At 38.7% G+C, this 23,196-nt stretch overlaps 1 protein-coding gene across 4 annotated transcripts in view; it reads right to left on the reverse strand.

Moving 5' to 3' along the window:
* LOC100483294 (sodium channel protein type 1 subunit alpha) overlaps positions 1–23,196 on the reverse strand; it is a 139,383-nt gene that overhangs the window by 102,575 nt on the left and 13,612 nt on the right. For 2 of the 4 annotated variants that reach the window (XM_002928605.4, XM_034654672.1), the window contains exon 1: positions 17,335–17,561. The exons of 1 other annotated variant lie outside the window; for it this stretch is intronic. The gene's annotated coding sequence lies outside the window, so the exon portion shown is untranslated. Of the gene's footprint in view, positions 1–16,495; positions 16,809–17,334; positions 17,562–23,196 lie in introns of those variants that run through there. One more of the 4 variants, XM_034654673.1, reaches the window with a different exon arrangement.

The following is a 23,196-nucleotide window of genomic DNA, read 5'->3' on the forward strand; positions in this document are numbered from 1 at the left end:
GCTGAAATGGGTTTTATAAAATGAAAGGAAATTCTCCAGGAAGACAAAGGAATAGGGCTGTGAGGACATGTAGGACCTGTCAAATTAATATGGTCTTTTGATCACTTAGGAAAAAAGTACAAAATGGAATGCTGATAGTTTAAACACAATGACACAGTGCCAAGCATCGTGCTGTGAACTTGATGAACGTGAGTGTTAGATTTTACTACACAGTTTGCATGGCAAATATGTATTTTTGTCACTATTTTACAGATGAGAAAACAAAAGTCAGAAGAAATAAACCCTGATCAAAGTCACAGAGGATTCAGCAAGAGCTGCGATATGAATACTGAGTCATCTGACTGTAGCTCCATGTTCTTCCACTCTATCAGATTTGCTAGAAATATATCTCTGCTCATGGCAGGGTGCCTGGCACTCTGCTTATAAATATCTGCTGCGTGAAAGAAATGAGTGAATGATTTGATATCAAACTCAATTTAGTCAGTGAATTTTATTGGTGGTATTTACGGATAGTAGAGAAAAGAACTGAGAAGAAAGGGCAGAGACACCAATTTGTCATAACTTTCTTATGAAAATGATGAAACTAGACATTAATCGAAAAGGAATGTTTTCATTCTTAGGACTTTCTTTGCAGAAATAATCCCTATTTTCTAGAAGAGAAAACCAGGGAAGAGAGAGTAAGAGACAATGATCACCACTGTCTAATATTACAGCATGATCTAGGATGGGAAGATCCGAAGAGTCCATTGGATTACCAACGGGGTTGTCCTTCATCATCTCATGAACATATGGAAGTTTTAGAGTGCTAGAAATACAAACAAACGATTGCGGTGGTTTAAAAAGTGCGCAATGAGAAACGGAGACACTGAATGAGTCTTCTTTCAAGAAGCTTGACTGAATAGAAGGACAAGGTGTTACTGTAGCTAGACAGAGAAGGAACATTTTGATAAGAAGGAAAAAATCTTATTATATGCTGGAGAAAAAGAACGAAGCGTAGGATCAAGATCTGTGAGAAAATAAGTGTGGAAAAAACAGAGGAACTGGGAGGTTAATATAGAAGAAGAAACTGTTCAAAGTGCAGATTCATACCTGAGTGAGCAGAGATAACACTTCACTCCTCTTAATTTTTCTTCATCTATAAAAGGTGGCATCGATCTTGATCGGACATGAGAGTCTCATAAAAAGCAGGTCTAGATAAGATCACCCCTAGTTCTATTTGGCACCCATATCCTTATAACATTTTCTATTTCTTCCCTTAGAAGAATCCTTCTTAAAGCTAAAATAAGGTGCATTTTTTTGTATGGGATCTTTGACTGATATTTCTTGGTCAAAAACCCTTAATGGAGAAGTTTCCTCATCTTTGAAGCGAATTGGCCACTTTGTCTTGCCAGCCTGCTGTTTATAAGAAAGTGCAAGGGTGAGAAAGGAAACAATTAATATCTGGTCCTGAGAAAGTTCTTCCTCGGGGAATAAAAATAACAGAAAATACTTCATCTGTGGGAGAGCACTTCTTAAAGGAAATGAGATATGTTTCTGATATGTTTCAAAGAACCTCAGTTAAGTCCTAGGGGGAATGACTTATAACTTATATCTTATTTTTTTTTAGGAATTTTGCTATATAGGAAAGAATGTGAACTTTTCTTCATTTAATATTTTGTACACATTTACTTGGTGTACCTTGCTCCAATCCAGTGGGGATTCTTGGTAAATATTTTCACTTTTAAAAGATCCCAGAGTCAATAAACTTGTAGCCTGGCTGTTACTGTTTTTGGTTGTTTTAAAAATCTTTGAGGTAAAATTGCCACTTGTGAGTTTAAAAATCAATCATAAAATTTTTAAAACTGCTTTATGCAGGGTCCCCCGCCTTTTACCAAAGGATTAAAATGAGGGACTGAATTTAGTTGTTAACATGGCTAACACCAGGCCTAAATGTAACTGAAAACTCGGGCAAAAGAAGTGAAATCAGTACAATTAACAAATGATTTCCTGGACTACAGACCTCATACCTATTAAAACTTTTGCATACATACTGATACTTTATTGAAAAACTTTACATTAAAAGAATTCACACCTATGACCATATGAAAATAGTTTAAATCCATCTTTTTTGGCTTACTTTGGTCAAAACAATCCTACGACATCTGTTATATTAATAACTCAATATGAAATTAAGCATTTTTATTAGAAATAGGATTAATGAGACTTTATTTGGTCAATGAGTGCCTAATTTTTATATCTTAATGGGAGTGCTGGACCATATTTAGCATTCCCTAGTGAAAAAGCCATCTTCCATGACGCCAAGCAAGAAGATGATATGTCACACACATCCAACTTTTTTTTTCAGGGATAGTGACATGAAATCTAACTTTACTGCTACAAACTACGGAACTTGAGAATCGACAATTTTAACTGAGCAAAAGAACTTGTAGCAACAGTATGAGATCCCGTCAGGAGACAGAAACCAAATACTAAACACAGAAAGTTGAATATGAAGAGTTAATGTTATGATAGGAGAGTCACTTAAAGATTTAAGAAAGGCCTAAAGAGTGTCTTGGGCTGAGGCAGAGCACCCGAAGGAGGATAAACATGGGAAGGTTCTGTGGTTGAAGCCCTGTTTTTATAGGACCGTGTAGTTTGCTGGGGTCCCCAGGCCAGAGCGGGCCACAGTCATGGGGCAAGCAGGAACAACCCTCCAGGGCTGGTGAATGAGCCCTCAGGAGGAACGGTACACCACGGTGGGCAGTCCCAGAGTCTGCTGTCCGTGCTGGGAAGGCTTTGAAGTCACCAAGGGGCTGCCCGAACTGAGTATGTGGCTGGAAAGAATATCACCAGATGTACACACACACACACACACACACACACACACACACCTCTAGTGGGCCATGCACTGGAAGCAGGTAAAATCAAAATGTAACATTTAGAACCAGGAATAGAAGGCCCCTCCTCTTACAATGCCCCTTCCGTGTCCTCTGCTGACAAAGTTTAACACCAGTGACAAAACTTACTGTAAAGGACAAACGCTTAAAGAGCCCAACATACTATGGCTGGCTAGGTACCAAAGGGCGAACCTGAAGCTGAGGGTCAATAAATTGGTAACTGGCACGTCTTGTACAATGAATATTATTATTCATAATTATTTTTGTCACAGGCTATACCTCTTATTAGCTACCTATGTTTCATTTATTTTTATCAATCAGATGCTTACTGCCTACTCTTTGTCGTTCCCCTTAACTACTTTTATTGACCAATGTGGAGGCAAATTTGCTGTTATATAGACTGTTAACTTCTTCATTCACTGGCAGTTCTCCAAAACGAAGAGCAAGTCATGTTTGAATTCCCATAAGCATTTGTCTGCAACTCTTGCACTAGTTGCTGACTTCTATCTCCCCTTATCTCTACTTGTGAATATGTCTCATTCTTGGTTTTAGAGAAGCGTCTGTCTTTGCATTCATCACTGTACCATACAAAGTTCCTTCCTCATGAATGGTACACGATAAGTAGCTGCTGAATTAGTTAATAAAATAATTGGAATAACAATGCCAAGAAGGAGAGGTGCAAAAGCAGAATAGTTCAAAATTCAACAGCTATAGTAACAAAGGCTACAATACAGAACATTTTATAGTAAAGGACATAAATATATTTCCTTACCTAATTTTCTTTTTTCCTAAAGTCAAGAATTATTACTCCTCACAGAATGTCTATTAATTATCTTTGGTGTTATGTTGGGCATTATGACAAAGAAAAATCTTTATTCTAAATTTAAGCTGGAATTTTGAACCCTATTATGACCCACCAAGGCACAGTACTCAATTTATATGAAGAGGCTAGTACATGTAAATACAAACATTGATTTTCTTAAGCTCTGTAGTATTGAAGCTTAAAGATGGTATAAAATATGTTCAGAGTTTGAAAGACGTAATGAATTCTATCTTTCTAAAGACAATTTTTATACACCCAGCTTATATTTTTTATTCAGAATCTAAATACTTAAGAGTAAGTATCTTGGCAATCTTATACATAGTCTTTAACACTAGTCTTATACAAAGCAGGTTCTCAATATGTGTTTGTTAAGTGAATGAATAGTAAATGAAAAAAATGAGTGATGGAAAAATTATTTCTTGCTCTGAACAACTTCCTGACCATTCTTCTCCGGGGTCCATTAACTATGAATATTATTATAATGTTAAATCAATGTTATTGGTCAATGTTTCCTCTCACTTGTCTATCAGATTGTGCAATCAGCATATATGCTAATCATAAATATATGGAACAATAGACTGTAGGAATAACTAAATAAATGTAAAACTCAATAATGGAATATATGGAGTCATTAAAATTATATTTTTGGATTATTTCTGATGGCATGAAAAAAATGTTTAAGATATAACACCTGATACTAAATTGAAACACTATAGGAATCCTATAATGCAAAGAAGAATAAAGATTATTTTGAGGAAAATATTAAAATATTAAAAACAATACCCTATTGTTATTGTGGGGAAAATCACATAAAAGATAGTAAGATGGTGAACATTATTTTCTTCATTATACTTTTCTAAATATTCTAAGTTTTCTATAATAACTATTTATAAATTTTACAACTGTAAAAAATAACACTTGGATAATTTTTTAAAAGTTAGACTCGGGTAAGAAAACAACATATGCCTCAAAATGACAAAAAAAAAAAAGAAGTAATCAAATATTAAATCAACTGATAATGCTAAAGATAATAATTTAAAAACCTTAAAAATTGCTTTGAAAAGCAGTGTTAATTGTAATATCTATGGGCTCTATAATAGCAGTTTGGAATTTGCATAAGAAATAGAAGAATTATTAAAATTACTGTATTATTCTTACATATAGTTTTATAAAAGTGGTATTTTTATAGAAGTGGTATTAAAGTACGGAACTGTCCGCTGTTAGATATTACCCAAAAATTGTTTTTGGTTTTGTTTCATTTTTTATTTAACAAACACCTGTTGAGTACCTATGTGCTCCAAACTGATGTAGGCAGTGCTGATAATACTTAGTCACAGCAGGCACTAGGTTGGCCAGTGTTGCAAAGAAGGTGCAGGACCGCAGAGGGAGGCTACGAAACACGCACACCCAAGTACCACTGGCGCTGTGATAGCAGCGAGCAGCAGCACATTCACGGCGCAGCGGCGAAATGAATCCTCGCGAGAAGCAGCGGTGGCTTTTTAGGCAAAGAAGGAAGCAGTAGCAAAGACTTGGAGACGGAAACAGCTTCTGGTATTCACAGAAATGCAATTAGTTCTGCAAGACTAATGGTAGGGTAGATAGGCCATGGGGAAGAGAAAAACCTAGACAGCTCACAGAAGCCAGCCATCCTAAAGAAACTTGGTTTTTACCCGAGGATATCACTTAAGAGTTTCAAAAAGTGGTGATGTGATGCACTTGTTAGAAAAATCACTGCTGTGTCGAGGGCTGACTCCAAGTAGGGAAGATGAAAACCAACAGAACATTCTTACGTTGGTTTAGTTGAAGGATGATGAAAGTCCAAACAAGAGTGTTAGAACATTGGGGCGCCTGGGTGGCTCAGTCTGTTAAGCGAGGGACTCCTGATTTTGGCTCAGATCATGATCTCAGGCTCCTGAGATCCAGTCCCACGTTAAGCCACGCGCTCAGCAGAAGTCTGCTTGAGATTGTCTCTCTCCCTCTCCCTCTGCCTCTCCCCCTCACTAGTTCATGCTCTCAATCCTTAAATAAATAAATAATAAATAATAAATAAAAAAGTTTTAGAACATTTATCTTTTATGATCTCTGATTTACTTTGCAAAACTTTTTGTTCACTTTCACTAGAACTTATTGAACTAAACTGATGACATGTGCAGCTAATGGAAAACCTACTGGTATAATGTGACCAATATTTTCTCTATCAGCAGAGCTTCCAGGGACTGAGTTAACCGGCATTATAATAATCTCAATGAGTACGTGTCTACAGTGTAACAGACATAAATGTACCATTGAATTGATGAATTATCAAATTCATCCTTGCCATACAAAGTTTTGGTCTCAGGACCCCCTTATAGTGTTAATATTATTGAGGACCCCCAAAAAGCTTTTGTTTATGTGGGTTGTTTATTGATATTTATGATATTAGAAATTAAAATAGAGGAATCATGAAAATACTAATTTATACATAAACCAATCACATATTAAAAATAATATTTTAAGTGAAAAATAATCATAGTTCTAAAAAAACCTGAGAGTGGTGTTATCTTATAAATTCGTAAATTTCTTTAACATCTGGCTTAATGTCTAGATTCTTAAATCAGCTTCTACATTCAATCCATTATAATTTACATTTGGATGAAGAAAATCTGGCCTCACATAGATTTGTAGTTTGAAATTTTTAATAGCCTTTTCACTTCAATGTGAACAGTCTTCTTTGATAGCCTACAGAAACTAGACAGCTGGAATCTGAAACCATTATCAATGAACTTGTACTCTGCTACACTAAAATCTATTGGTCTATCTTACACTTTGAATGGATCCATTACCCATGTACAATTTTGTATCATTATCCACTGTTCATTTGTAAATGTATCAGTTGAGGTCTTTGAGATGTTGAAACATTTCATTATCCATCTGTTATCATCACTACTAATCACATCAGAAAATCCTTTAAGTTTTGAGAAGCTGCTGAGTTCAGATAGAAGTTTTCAAAAATTCTAATTTTTCTCTTCAAAGCTCCAATGCTGTCATTGGTAAAAATATTCTGTTGTTTTTCTTGAAATGACAGGCTCACTTCATTTTCAAAAAATCATCTGCCAAATAGCCAAGTCTGAATGACCACAATTTGTCTGTCAGTCATTCTTTCAAATAAAAATGATCTTCCATGGAAAAGCAGCCAGTTCAGTCTGTAACTCAAGCAACTGCACAGTGCTTTCTTTTGAGTCAACCATCATCATACTTTGGAATGTGGCACATGCTCTTTATGCATATTTCCCATCTCAGCACACAGAATATAATAACTGGCTTTTAATTTAATGAATTTATTTCTTTACCTGTTTTTACAGGGAGTGAATGGCAGTGAAGAATACAACAATGACTAGTACAGTTGGGTGTCCCTGTCTTGGTAAGTTTAAGGCTAGGAGATTCCATTGTTCTTGCACCATAAGGACAAATGTCAATATAGTGAAAAAAGGAAAAATTATTTTCTATGATTATGAAAGTAGTCTTGACCTGAACGACTCCCTAAAAGCTTTCAAGGGAACTTAGACGGGTCTGTGGACTACATTTTGAAAATAACTGCTGAAGTCATGTTAATGATTTTTTCTATTTTTTTGTATTACATTCTTTATGCATCAAAGACTATGAACATATTCAGAATATGATTGTGGAAATATTTTTAAATAACCACAGAGTGGAAGGAGTGTTAGAAATGAAAGACAAAAACAGGGGGCCCCTGGGTGGCCTAGTCTGTTAAGCATCCGACTCTTGATCTCAGAAAAATGCCTAAAAATGAAAAGAAAAAAAGAGAGAGTAAAGGAGAATAAGATAAGCTTTGGTCCCAGAGGAGAGCAAGGTGAGATCCATTCTTTGTTATTCCGTAGGGAGGCTTATGGAGCCCACCCTTGTGTTTTCTTTTTTCTTTGCTTACTGATGTCTATTTAAGTTCTTAATTATGTTCTAACATCCTTTTTTGGAATGTCTTCAAAAGTCAGTCTTGTCTTCATTCATACAGGTTGATCTATAAACTTCTAAATGCCTTAAATATTGGTGTGCAATCTTCCAGACTCCTCAAATCACTGGAAAACTGAAACACCAAGGCCCACTGAAATAATGGCATTCTAGACCTGAAACCAGTCTGTTGCCTCTTTGGTTTTGTACCAACACACTGACATACATAGCCCAAAATACCACTGGCCTTTTTAAATGGCGTATCACATTCCAGGATAATAGGAAAACTGCTGCCTGGTAGCATTTGTCAAGTCTCAAAGTAACTCTTTCCAGGATTTTCAAATCCACTGAATTTCTTAGACTGAAATATTTCATGTGACAGAATTCTTTTAGTTTTTTCTCCTCTATGAATATATGATTAGAAATCTTGAACTCTGGTTTCTTTGCTGTATTCAATATTTCTCTTTGACTTTAAAATTATTAGTATTTGCTTAAAAATAATCTAGATATTGTCATCTAAGACTTGCCATTAACCATCTATTCCTCTTCACACAGATTCGCCTCACCATACTCTCCACACGAATAATTCCACTTCTCCAAATGCAGCATACACTAGTGATGACCTTCATTGCCCCACCCTGTCCTCTGGCTCAATTGTATACATTGCTAATATATTCTTATTATTCTATTTGATAATCTCATAAACTGATTTTGCCAATTTGATGAGTTTTATTGGAAGTAGTTAAAAAATTTATGCACAGGGATGCCTGGGTGACTCAGTCAGTTAAGCATCTGCTTTCGGCTCAGGTCATGATCCCAGGGTCCACATCAGGCCCCCCGCTCAGTGGGGAGTCTGCTTCTCCATCTCCCTCTGCCCCTCCTACCTGCTCATTCGTTCTCTCTCTCTCTCAAATCAATACAAGCTTTTAAAAAAAAACTTATGTACAAACTGCAAAAGTATTTATAGGGATTTTTTTGGGTCTGCTTTTGATGTTCTCAGTCTGAGGTTAATTTTTACTAAAACAATCCATTGCAAATAATGGGTGTGTCACAAATACAAGATGACTTTCCTAAAATATTGTTGAATTCTAAAGGGAGAAGTTAGATTACCAATTACACAATTTTCAGAACAATACTCCTTTGACATTTAAAGCTAACTTTATTTTAGACCCTTTCCCAAAGCTCATCTATTGTTACAAAACTTGCAGAATACTAATTTTATCATAGAGAGTGTGTGGGATGATAAAATATTCAAACATTCAACTGTTTCTTTAATAACTTTATATTGAGTTTACTATTTTGATACAAATCCAATAAGGATCTTTATACAAAACAGATTTACTCAAATCCATTGAAAAGTAATGTATGCTAACTGCTTTTTAAATTTTATTATATTTAAGTAATCTCTATACCCAATCTGGGGCTCAAACTCACAACCCCAAGATCAAGAGTCTCACGCTGAACCGACTGAGCGAGCCAGGCGCCCCTGTATGCTAACTTTTTTTTTTTAAGATTTTATTTATTTATGTGACAGAGAGAGACAGCCAGCAAGAGAGGGAACACAGCAGGGGAGTGGGAGAGGAAGAAGCAGGCTCCAGTGGAGGAGCCCGATGTGGGACTCGATCACAGAACGCCGGGATCACGCCCTGAGCCGAAGGCAGACGCTTAACGACTGCGCTACCCAGGTGCCCCTGTATGCTAACTTTTATTCTGGGTGTTAAAGCAACACATGCTTTTTTTGGAGAACCTGTACAAAAAATATTTTGGCATATAAAATATTAACAGTGATAATTTTGCTTGTATAGAGTAGGGGTCATTTTATCTTTATTCTTCTATACTTTTCCTTCTGACTTTATGTAATGAGCATGTATTACTTTTGTTATAAGAAAAATAAGACGTAATATTCTACTTTTTAAAAAGAAAATTTATAAAGAAGAAAATAAAAATCATAATCTCATAAACTAGAGATAACTATTACATTCTTTCCAGTTTTTCTTTTCCTAAGTAAAAACACTATCGCTTCTTGTTTTTTATTACGGAGCTCATACTAGATATATATGTGTGTATGGCATTTTTTATGTACCCATTATAGCTTGGACAATTGTGCAGAGAAGTAAACATTCCTGAAACATTGTGTTTACTGGCTCTATGAAATCTCATTTTTTGTAAGGACCATGGTTTATTTAACCACTTTTCTAACATTGTATACGTAGACTGTTTTCAATTTTGTTTGGGTGGAATTAATCTTTCTAAACAGGGAATAGTTTGGTAGGACCACCAGTGGAAGGGCACAGTTCACCCTTAACTAAGGTGATCAGATTTATAATCCAAACTTGACCAACCAGATGCTCACTTCCTGGAATTTTGATTTTTAATCCAAATGACAAAAAAAAAATCCTAAAGTAGCCGAACAAATTTATCCTAGGAGATAACAGCATCTTGCAGAAATCACCAGAAAGCCCACCAGAAACCACCAGAAAAGTCCACTAAAAACCACCAGAAAGTTCCAAGTAAGGGCTAACCGACCATCATAGCCTTCCTTACTCTTGTCATTTCCAGTCTAGATTTCAACTACCCCTCAAGTCCATGAGCTGTACTAACTTTCTAGGATATTACTTTTATACTTAAATTAATCTCAGTTGCTTATTGAAGCACTTTGAAATTGATTATTTATAAATTCTTCATGGATTCCTAATTTTTGTATCCTTTTATGTCACTTTTCTCATTGAAACAAGTAAGAGCCTGAGCTAAGTAAACTTCCCACAGATTATGAATACAAACGTGACATTACAGGCACACAAGTGTAATCAATGTCACCACTCTTTTTCTTCTGCCCACTTTGTTATTCATCACGCCCCTTTAAATAGAAACCTAATTAATTGCCTTTATTGGACTAGTAACACATATACAGACAACTCCTCATTATCCAGTGGGAGAAACTGATGAATAATGAAAACTCACCATTAGTATAACAACAATAATTTTATCAACAACAAAAAATGACTTATCAGTTTCTATCTTCTTTGCTCATTATTTTAGCAGTCATTAGTGTACTAAGGACAACTGCTATGGGCTGAACTGTGTCCCCCTCAAAATTCATCTGTCAAAGCCCTAACCCCTAGAGCCTCAGAATGTGACTGTATTTGGAGACAGGGACTTTAGAGGTGAATAAGTTAAGATGGGGCTGTGAGGGTGGTCTCTATCACAGTTTGACTGGTGTCCTTATAAGAAGAGGAAATTTGGACACAAAAAGAGACGCTAGGGAAACATACACACAAAGAAAAAACCATGTGGGGACATGGAGAAGGCTGCCATCAGCAAGTCAATTAAAGGGGGCTCAGAAAAAACCAAACCTGAGAAACACCTTGATCTTGCACTCCCAGCCTCCAGAACTATAAGAAACAAATTCCTGTTGTTCAGTCTGTGGTATTTTGTTACGGCAGCCCTAGCAAACCAATACAATAAGGAACCCTATTTGAATGGTTCTCCTCTATTTTAAGTTCAATGGTTTTCCCCAGTGGTTTCATAAACAGGAAACAAAAGCAGACTAGAAACATATATTATAAAGAACATGGATAATATTTGCATAAGTTTGGGAGGGCATGTGCAATAAAGTAGGGATATTTCTTAGAAATTACTAGTAATCTTTCTGCAAAAATATTAGCTTGTTACTCATTATCTCGTTAAATTTCCAGTGCAGTCACAAATGAATATGCTTTCCATTATGAGAAAAATTTTGACACGAAGTTAGGTTAAAAAAGTGTTTCACAGTTACAGGTATGTGGGCTGATTTTCTTATACTTAAAGTTATATGGATTCTCCAAAAGGGAGAATCTCACTGCTCTTTTCTTAAAGAGCAAAGGCAACCATTGCAACAGTATGTGTAATACCGGGTGCTAAGAACGTAGATGTGCGTAAACAGCACAGCCAACAAGAGTAACATGATGATTCGGTGGGGAAACAATAGTCTTTCCAATGACCTCCGGTCAAATGCTTGGTTCCCGGGCTGTGTTGAAAGCCTGAACAGACTTCAGGTGTATCAGTTGCATTATTAACTTAGCTCCAGGTTCTCTTTTGTTCCCTACTTATTTATGCATGTTTGTGCACCTCTTAACCTCATGTATCATCAGTCATTACCTTTGCCTTTTTACCCCTATTCCTTGTCTACTCATTGATTGTGGAAACCTCATGGGTGCTGAAGGTGGGTATTTGTCTTGAAATTACCTGATGTGCCTGATCAGACCAGGTGTCAAAGGGCACCTCATTGTCTGGAAGAATGCTTACCTCTGGATTGTTTCAAGCCCTCCCCTGCCTCCAGGATTTGAGATACGCCTCACCCTCCTCAGGTATATTCATCTTCTTCCCCAAACATACAGAAGCGTCCCTAGGCGCAACAGGGCAAGGCAACTTCAGGAAGGATCTGCCTTCTCATTGATTTGCCCTTCTGATAATAAAGCCTTCTTTGCTTCAAAACCCATGTCTCGGACATTGGCCTACTGCGTGCGTATCAGGCGCACGGGCAAGTTTAAGTTCGGTGGGGAACTTGTGCTGGGACAACTGAATATCAACATGCAAAAGAATGAAGTTGGATCCCTGCCTCATGTTATTTACAAAGATTGACTCAAAATGAATCACAGATATAAATGTAAAAGCTAAAACTATAAATAGAGTAGAAAAAAAGGAATAAATTGTCATGACCTTGCCTTAGGTGATGGTTTCATATATACGGCATCAAAAGCCCAAATGACAAAAGAAAAAATGAAAGCCAAAAATTACAGATGCTTTCGATCACAGTTCAAGTTAAGGTTGTGGCCAGAGCACAGAAGGAGGAAGAGGCCCTAAGAGAAGGAAAGGATCTTTGCCACTTATAGGGTTAGAAGCAAGGTTCATTCTAAGAAGAGAATTTCACACTTGCTAGAGAGAAATTACAATGTTTGTAGGTACCTGAGAGGGAGTGGGAGCAAACAGGAGATATAAAAAGATAAACCATTAGAATGTGAGTTCTGGAGGAATAAAAACATAATGAAACATTTAATATAGATAAAAATGAAAGCTGATGTTTATATTTTCCCATATTATTTTGAGATCCTGTCAACTCATTTGCAAAAAAAGACTTGTTCAAACACTTCTGAGCGCCTACTGTGTCCTGAGGAACCTGGGGGATGACAGACTGGTTTCCATCCTTACCATCAGCCCACACCTCCCAAATTTAGCCATTTCAGGGGAAAGTGCTGAAGTGTAAGCAAGATGGACTGGTTGCCTGGGGCGTCGTTGCTGGTTTTTTTGTTTTTTAATTTTAGCTGATTATTTGCAGCCATCTAACCAAAAATCTCAGATTTTTTTTCATCAAATAGTGCCTTTTAAACATTTTTTGAGACAATTTCACTGCATTCTAGGAAACAGCATTTTTCACAGAACTTCACGAATTGTTAAAACTTTTTGGTGTATAAAAATGAGTGGTTTAAATTTGTTTTGTTGTTGTTGTTGTTTTAACTCGTAATTTGTCACCATTTTTGTTTTTATAAATGCCAGGGACGATGAGAGCCCTAAGCACACTGCCAGGGCTCCCCAGATCTGGCTGGTCATCTGTGTGGCCTCCAAGTCCTTGTGTTTCTTCTCTCAGGATTGCTAACAAGATGGGTGCCACTCCTTATACCTGTGAGACCCTGTGCCCTTGGGGACCTTTGTGTTTTCTCCCTTCCCTCCGCCCTGAACACTCTTCTTTCACCTCACTCAGGTAAAAATCACTTTCTGCACCTCTTGCTTTCTCTCTGCGTGCCCCCCCATCCTCAGTCTTGCCTTACCCCACTTTATTTTTCTTCAAAGAGCATGTATTATTCTCTGTTATTTCATTACACACTGATAAGTCTACCAACTCCATCACTAGACTGAAGGTACCATGTGGGCAGGGATTCTGTCTTATTCACCATATTCCTCTACCTAGTATAGGGACTGAGTGAGTATAGTACATTTAGGAAATCATTCTAAACTGAAGTATGTGAAGTTTCAGATGAATTGACACGGGGAACAAAGGCAAAAGAATCTTTACAACCTACAGTCCATTGACAAGTCCTTGGGAGACGCGAAGTGATCTTGCTCTAGGAACTCAACTGCCAATGTTGAGTTTTTGCTAAGGGCTAAAGGCAATCTTAGTTTAACATGAACCCACCTCCAGGACCCTGTGAGTCTCCTTTAACATGTAACAATTCCTTTGGAAACTTCCTTTATCTCTATCCCCCAAGATAGATGTTAGCAATCATCCTCCAAGCATATGGCCCACTGATACACATCTGAAGGGTCTCATGACTGAGGTTTTACTAGACAGCACTAAACAACCTTTTCCCCAACAACAGCTAGCCCCTCAAGGTCCTAGAAACATTGCTTCCAAATTCCTAAGAGACCTGTGCTATCCTTAACCTCCTCCCAACTTGAAAGTATATACTGGGCTACTCCTCACACCCCAGTGCAGCTCTTTCTGCCCATGGGTCCTGTCCACGTGCTTTAATAAAACCACCTTTTTGCACCAAAGATGCCTCAAGAATTCTTTCTTGCCCGTTGGCTCTGAACCCCAGCGTTTCCATATCAGACTTACAGCTGCCATATACAGACTACACTACCTGAGTCCTGCTTATCTGGGCTGACTCCTAGCTCTACCATCACACAAGTGACCAGAGATGGTGGAAAGCGCAGACTGCAGCCAGCCTGTCTGGGTTTCTCTTGGCTCTGCAGTTACTGTCTAAGCCAGGGAAAGTTAACCTCCTTAGGCCTTGGTTTCCTTATCCATAAACTGTCGATTAATAATAGTACCTACCTGATAGATTAAGTGGCAAAATATCTGTAAAGTTCTGCTCAGAATAGTGGCTGGGAGGAGTAAATGCTATGCATCTTTGCTAAATAAAATAGTTAATAAATGGGAATCTATGAACATGGACAAAAGAAAAAGTTGGAAAAGCACAGTTTGGAGAAATTTGGTGGTTTTTTTTTTTTTTCCTCACCACAGTTGCTTGGAAAATAAATCCCTTCCCCACCCTTACCCTTCACTGGTATAATCTAAACAGAGATGTGAAACAGGCTTAATTGACTAATCAGAATTTCAAAGTGTAGTGATTACTTCAAAAATCACAGCCCCATTGACCCAAAGATGAAGACAGCAAAAGCATCAATAGCTCATTCTCAGTCCCTCTCCACCCTCCACTGTAATCTCTTTCTCCTCCCCTCCCCCTTCCAAGGTAGCTGTTTACCTGGCAGGAAGTGATGGGTCTGGCCTGTAACACCTTGTACAGGCCGCACACCCCACCCCAACTCCCCGGCTAAATGTTGAATGGGTGCTTTCAGGTGTCAGACTGATATCAGTGTAACCCATGAGGACTGCCAGGTCTGTGAGGTCTTATGGGTAACTCACAACAAGCCCCAGGTATCCACTTCCTTTTCTGCAACTCACAGGGACTAAGTGCTCTTGTGTTTTCTCTCTCAGAATCTCTGGGTTCCCTGACAGTGCCCTCTATACAAGGAATTAGAATATTTCTTACTGGACTCCTCTAGGAGATTCTAGAGTTTTCATTCTCTATATTGGTGGCAATAAAGTTTACTTATGGGTCTCTAGTCTGTCCGTTTGTCCCTGGTATTTCTAGCTGCTAATGGTGAATCCTGGCTGAGATCCCCAGTGCCTTCTTGGATAATTAATTAGGCTTCCAATTGTGCCTTCCCTTCCCCTCCCATGGATGGAGAAACCCTTTCCACCATGTCTTAAAGGGAAATTGCCCTAATAAATGAGTCTCCAGATACCAAATTCCCTAGCAAGAAGGGGCCATGTAAACAGACTATTAGTATTGGCGGCAAATCCAATGTATTAATTACTTTCACTAGAAGGAGCATTCCGGATATGTTGGGTACTTAAAAACATATTTGAAAAAACAGACCAACACTGTGAGGTGGGAAGGAAAAAAAAAAGCCATACAAAGGAGTTGCAGTGAGTTTAATGAAAACTAATTGCATTGCTAGGTTCATGTGATATAACCAGCCACTGCGCTCCGTTCTAGTGGTTTATCATGTTACCTCACCCTCTCCACGAAATTGTTTTCCCGTAAATCTCTGTGGCCATCCATTCCTGTCTACACATTATGTTCCTAAAATAGACACCATCTAAAACTCTCTTCAAGGAGCTTTGCGGAGGGAGGCCTAAATGGCAACAGCGCTCCTGGAAGAGGGATGCAATGGTTTCACAGCAATTACAAGAGCAACAGCCCCAAAGGAGAGGTTTACAGGAGTTTTTCACCATAGTTCTTCTTCCAAAATGCCCAGCCGAGGGGAAAGGGAAGTGTCAGGCATCTAGCGAATGTGCACAAGCCCCACGTTGCATCACCCTAGAGGGCCGGGTCTCCCGGCAAATAGGAAAGGTAAGCTACCCACTGCTCCAGAACGGGAGAAACTCAAGCTGGAATCACCAGCCTCAGCATGGAATTTTCCTATTTCTGTTCGGCATCATCCTCTTGGGATGCTTTAAAGTGCTTTATGGAGAAATCTGTCCTGTTGCTACACTACCGCATTAGAAACACTGCATGAACCTGTAAATCCATAGGAAAAGAAGGCACATTTGATGGGTGTGAGAGCAACAGCGTAAGCAATTCGCAAGTTTGCTATTGCATCTCAGAAAATATTCAGTCACACACACAGATGCACAGAGCATTACCCTGCTTTGGCTTCAACCGGTTCAGAGACAAGTGAAAAAGCACCTACCACCACTCTATTTGGACCGATTTGTTACAGAGGAGGGACACTTCTCAGTGAGTAATGGAAGAGAACAAAAAGAAATATGAGAAGTAAACGCGGGGGGTGGTCTTTAAACACATACCTCAAACAGGTAGGAGAGCGGGAATCCATGATAACAAAGACGGTTGAAAAGCCTCCTGTCCACCCGGAGACCTTTCTTGGGCACTTTGGAAAAGCCGGCGGTTCACACTGGGAACCGTCGGCATCTGCAGTATCACTGCTGATCGTGACCTCTGTGTAATTAAAAGTAACTCAGTGTTTCCTGCTCGGCATTCCACGGAAGAAGGGACTCTCTCCCACTTCCCTCAAGCTCCTTTTGTGGCTTCGATCCGAGTTAGGGGGAATACATCATTGTTCCATTCTTGTCCAAGGCAGGAGGCATTTCTCCTCCAAAACCCAGCCTCTGCCCGAAGAGGCTGAATACCCCTGCAGTGCTGAGCTCCAGCAGTAGCCCTGCTGCCTGTTTCCTTCCTTCCTTCCTGCGGGCTTAACACTGACATCTAATTTTTGCTCCATCCTTAGGAACAAGATGACCTCTATTCACAGCTAGCTAGTCCGGTTCTAAAGCACGGGTGAAGGAGGGGGCTTCAAAAGGAGACCTTGAACAGGATGAAGGCAAGCAAAGGCAAGAAGACCTGGCCGGGTTCCAAGCTATTTCAGGCCAAAGAATCCCATCTTGTATCAAGATGCTGACTGCAAAACAAACCTGATTTCAGTTCGTGGAAGGTGGAGAGAGGAGGGGGAGGGGAAGGGGAGGAGAAGGGGAGGAGAAGAGAGGGAGGAGGGGGACCGTTGGTCCGAATTCACAATCAAAAATGGACTTCCTGCTCAGCCCCAACTGTACCTCTATGGGCTCTTTTTCCACAGGAATAACTGGAATGAATATAACTAAGATCACAAAGAAACAACCAGACGGCTTACCTTATAAAAAGGAAAATTACCCATCTGCAGCGAGGAACAGCATCTCCCAAAGACCAGAGGTTAACAACGTGCCTCCAGTTGGAATTGTTCGGATTCCTTTTGCAGAAGGTGACCAAGTATTTACAAGGGCTGCAGTCTCACCGAGGCAGGACACACACACACAAACACACACACACGCACACATACACACATGCACCACAGACCTCTGCAGTATCCTCTCGGCTTCATCCTCGCCTCACTCTATGGTACCTAATACAAATCAGCAAATAGCTTGTTTAAAAAAAAAAAAAAAAAAAAAAAAGTGGAGTAGCACCTTACATTACATCGCCACCTAGTGGCCAAATACTAAATATTTTCTCACCAGCCAGATTTCTGTATTCTTTCTCAACCTGTTTTCTGTTTCCTTCTTTCCCTTCTTCCCTCTGGCTCTCTCACTGTTACTTCCCCTTGTTTCTCCTTCATTTCCAATTGCTCTATCATTTCAAACCCCTAATGACTCAAAGGTGAGAAAGTTTAAAAGTGAATATAGCTATCTTCAAGCATAGCAAATAATCTTGTGTTGCTTTTGCATTTTTCTCTAAGTGTTACTTTATTCTCACTATGAATCATTGCTATCTTTGCAAATTACATAACTTGTGAAAAAAGCGCTGTCTTCTTATTCCACCAGGAGAGAATCGGGTGGCCCTGTATTGCTTGTCTATGGTTTTCCTTTGAAGATCTACTTGGAAATTTTCTCATTTTTAAGGTTGTCTTTAGGTAGAAGTTCTTCATCATAGTGAACAGCTCAGTGTGAGAAGATGCAAATTTTACTTCAATTTCAACACCCATGAGCATGTGCCTTTGAGCGAGTCACTGAGCTCTTCCACGAAAACTTACATTCTGTCATCTTCATCTATATTTAGATGTTAAACAAGATTACCTTCCACTCTAAATGTCTAGTTTTCTTATACTTTACCACAATATGTTTCCTCATCTTGTGAATTTCACCTAAAGCTTAATTACAATAACATGTTTTGGTAAGCGTATATACATTTTTTGAATCAAATGAAGTAACGCCTATTGGTAGAATTATAAAACCCATGTCTATCAGGTAGGTGTTCCCAAGACAATGGAGTATCCACACGAAACTATTTGTAACTTTAGGAACTGAGAATAGAACTTTCTCTGTTGTGTACTGTACTTTAAAACTGCAACAGTCTTTAACATCCAGTCATGCGTAAACTCCCAATGAACTATATGTAGATTAGTAATTTGCAGTAAATATTTCATCCTGGTTGCTTTCCACCTAACACAGTTGCTGTGGACAGCTATCCTTGGGTGTGCTTTACCACTTACTAAATGACACCACCTTCAATACTTCATCTATCTATTCCTTACCAAAGAACAGTACAATAGTTACAATTAATATTATTATAACTATTCCTTGTGCAGCTGAAAATTCTGAGGCTTTCTGAACCTTATCAGTAAGGCTCCAGGCCACACATAGCTTGCAAAGCAGTAAAACTAAGGCTGTTGGTTCCAAAATCTATTGATTTTTGCAACATACTCAAAAGTTCACCTTCCCCCCCCCCGCCCGTTCTAGAATCACAAGGATATATTGTTTCTCTGTTCACAAAATATTTGCTGAACTTTTTTTTATAAATTGCTAGTGGGCCCATCTTCTCATCTATAAAATAATGAAATTGAGTAATCATTTCCTGTTCATCTCAGCAGTTCTGTATTTTCACCAAAGCCAACCAAGGTAGCATAAACACATTAATTGAAGTTATTCAGTGTCTGGGAAATGGTGTTGTTCGGTCTCTGGTAGAGTCAGGGCAATGTGGAAAGGAGATAGAGAGACCAGTGACCAATATTTAATTTAGTAAGTAATTACTAAGCTGTTGAGATTAAGAAGAAGTGGGGAAGTATGAGAACTAACAGGTACTATTTTTTTTTTTAATGTTAGGCTAACAGATTTCATATGAACAGTACTTACGCTTAAACATCTAGGCATAAAAATAAGAACACCATTGGCCACGTGCTTTCATACCTTCTAATTGCTTAGTCTAAAGGTCAAGTTTTTGAGTGGGTGCTCACAACAGTCCTTTCAGCAGCTCTCCCTCCCTGCTCCCCAGCAGTGGACCTGTGCCCCTGGCTCCTGAGGACCTGAGCAGGGAAGGGTGTCTGCTCATCTGACCTAGTCAAACAGAGCTGCTCTGTGTGATTCTGGCAGCTGTGGGGAACAGGCTTCACTGGAAACGCACATCCCAAACCAGGTGGGCCAAGGCACCGAGAGCAAGGAATCACACAGGGATAGAAGAAGTAGTGACAAACGACGGAGCCAGAAAACTTGCAATGACTTCTGTTTCCCGTTCCAGACCTTCCCAAGATCTAGATACTTTCCTGACTTGGGGTTCCACGATAAACACAAATAAACTCCATTTTTGCTTAGTTGAACTTTATTTCTGTTACTCTCTGGAGTCTTAGCCAATTCACTCATTGCAAGAATCCAAATGCCCTCACCCTTGAAAGCTATCAAATACCGCTCAGTGTCTGGGGATCTGACACTTCATTTAGTCACCTCTCCAAGCTCCTGCTGTCTGTAAGCCAGGCACTTTTCCAGATACTGAAGTTACATCAGTGAACAAACCAGATCAAAATCCCTCCATTAGTGCAGTTTACTCCAACCTCTTAAACAGATGGAAAGGCACACCATTTTCACTGTGCACACCACCCTTCCACCTCCATCTTTGTTCACAATCTTCACTTCTCTTGACAGATCTTCTCCTGCCCCCCCCCGCATCCATCCATGGAAAATTCTACCCATGTTATAGCTCATATGTTCTTTCTTCTCTAGTATCTTTGTTTCCTCAGTAGTTAAAATCTTGTTTCTTGTGGTAATTAAAGATCAGCTTTATGTCTTATTTTGTGGAATATGTTTGTTTGTTTAATTGAAGGAACTGAACATGAGAATAAATGGCTGCACTGATACAGACCAGAAAAGAAAGGCCAATATCCCACCCACGGTACAGAGAGTATTTTCAAGGACTAGCCTGTCATTCTGTACACAAGACATTTCATTCATCAGAGCTGAAGCAGTTTAATGACATTGGTAACTTTACATATTCCTCAAATAAGCCCCGGCATAAAGGCAAAATATGAGGTGTTCCTTTGTTTGTCTGTTTAAGCAGGCCCCATGCCCAGTGCGGGGCTCAAACTCCTGACTCTAAGATCAAGACTTGAGCTGAGGTCAAGAGTCACACACTTAACCCTCTGAGCCACCCAGGTGCCCCAAAACATGAGATTTTTATTCAATTAGTGTGGTATACACTTAGAGTCACATACTCATAAAAGTTGGCGAAAGATAAAATAAAAATGAAACTCTGTCTGTGCTAAATCTTAACACTATTGCATTTTCTCTTTTGACCTTGTGCTGAGAGCTTTATGTAGATTTCCTATTCACCTTCCAGATTCTAAACTCCCCGTGGAACCAGCTCTGCACTTTATTTACCTTTATGCAGCCCGTTAATTTATTGAGATATAATTTTCTCTTTCTCACTGTTAGCTTTGCAGTTTCAAAGAATGAAAAGATAATTTCCCTCCTTCACCTCCCACCCTTAATGTTAGCCATTCCAGGAGATCCTCTGTCAACTTGTCTCCAGAGGTAGGAAGAATATACTGGCTATTTCCTATGTGACAATACTTCCTGTGGGGCTTTGCTCACCTGCTAAGAGGCTTAGGCTGTGCCTTCTATGAAAGAGTTTCTAGCAAAGGAAAGAAAATGAAAGCATAAGATGTCCTTTAGTTTTTGCCTTGTTCTCTCTGTCATGAGAATTGGATCATGACGTTGGAACAGCTCTGTTGGGGGCTAACAGCAGCAGTTCACTGCTCAGTGAGCCAAAGAAAAAGGGACACTGTAATGGGACCTCATGGCTGTCAGTACATTTTGGATATTAAAGAGAAGAGAGGTCACTCAGATGGAAACAGCTGCACTGGGTCTTATTGTCCATGAGTTCCAAGACAGACAGAACTTCCTGATGCGATTAGAACTTTGAGAGTGCAAGGGGAGAGCTCAGCATCAGAAGGCTGAAGAATCAGTGTGATTAATATCAGAATGTTATTTAGTATTTTTTTGCATAGAAAATAAAGGGAATTTTGTTTATAAAACTTTATGCTTGATGCCCATCTCTTGAAGTTCTGAGCCTTTTAGTGAGCTGCCTTATATAAAGAGTTAATTAACTCTTAATTAATTTGGGGTTCAGTAGGGAGAAGGAGCTAATCCTTGGTCTTTGATGCAAAATTTCCCAAAGTAATGGTCAAATCATTGTATTCTGAATTGTGGATTCCCTTGCTCAGAACTATAAGTGACATTTGAGTTTTAAAGGAGAAAATGTGAATAGATCCTTCTGTAATTTGTTTGGGAATCTAGGCTCACAGAGTGACATGAAGCTGGGCCCTCCCTGAAGGAAAGGGATCAGGATACTGGTGTCTGGAGTTGAAACCTGGCAGGGGTCTGATCCTGGGATGGTGTCCCAGAGGATATAACCGTGATACCACACAGGCCTGCGGGTGGTGGCAGGCCTGAGAGAAGGGTGATTCCGATACTCATTGCATATGCCAGAGTCAGAATTTGAACTCAAACTTTATGGCTCTAAATCCACAGGACCACTGTATCATTACCTGGCTTCAAATACCAGCTTTGCCCCATGTAATTGGAAAATGGAACACAGCTAAAGAATAGTTTACTGTAGAGCTGTGATTCCACAGGAAACGTAATTTACCATTTCAGGACTTCGCTTTTAGATGTGGATTCCCCAGCAGTGTGTATGTGTGTGTGTGTGTGTGTGTGTGTGTATATAGAATATGTAAATAGATAATATATAGAATATGTAAATATATATAATATATATACAAATATATGTATTATTATGTAAACTTTTACAACTAATTCCTTGCTGTCTCCAAGCATTTAATATAGTGCCTTAAGCAGCCACTATTTTAGAAATAGAAACCGTTTCCTAGCAGAGAATAATAAACTCTTTCCTTTTCAGGTTAATTTGTCCTTCTGAAAATGAGCCAGAAAGGACTATAGAATTTACCTGCTATTACATAAATAAATGCAGAACCGGCCATTTAGATCCATCTCTTAGGGACCATAGCCAACCAGTTTTTTTATCAAGTTTAAAGTTACAATTTCTTAATAGCACAAAATTGGCCTATTGGTTTTAGACTCTCTCTTAGGTATTAGAAGATAAAACATTAAAACCATGGTAAAGTCCATACACCCATGAAAGAAAGAAAAGAAAAGAAAAGGGAAAGAAAGAAAAAACAGAGAGGGAAAGAGAGAGGAAGAAAGAAAAGAAAAGAAAGAAAGAAAGAAAGAAAGAAAGAAAGAAAGAAAGAAAGAAAGAAAAGAAAGAAAGAAAAGGAAGGAAGGAAGGAAGGAAGGAAGGAAGGAAGGAAGGAAGGAAGGGAGGGAGGAAGGAAGGAAGGAAGAAAAAATAAATCAGCTATTTCTTAAAATAGGATATCAAAATATTTGAGCCCACTTCAACCACTGGAATTTACTGAATCAAAGCTGTAACAGGTTTGTGATTTTTTTCATTCACAGATTGCCATTCTTAAAATCACCTACAATATATTGAGCCTAAATAATTGGAATTATTTTTCTTACTGAATCTATTCTAAAATGTTTCTCAAGTAGCTAGGATCCATGTTTGTAGGCACACAGAAAAATATTTAAAATTTTATAAAAAGTTTCGAAAAAGTCACTATAATTACCTCTGATTCTCTTTTTCTTTCTGGTGTAAAGGAAAATGAATGGTGAGGTTTGGGTTTTTTGTTTTGTTTTGTTTTGTTTTGTTTCGACCTCACCACAATGCT

Source organism: Ailuropoda melanoleuca, chromosome 2, assembly GCF_002007445.2.
Source record: "Ailuropoda melanoleuca isolate Jingjing chromosome 2, ASM200744v2, whole genome shotgun sequence".
NCBI classification, from domain to species: Eukaryota; Metazoa; Chordata; class Mammalia; order Carnivora; family Ursidae; genus Ailuropoda; species Ailuropoda melanoleuca.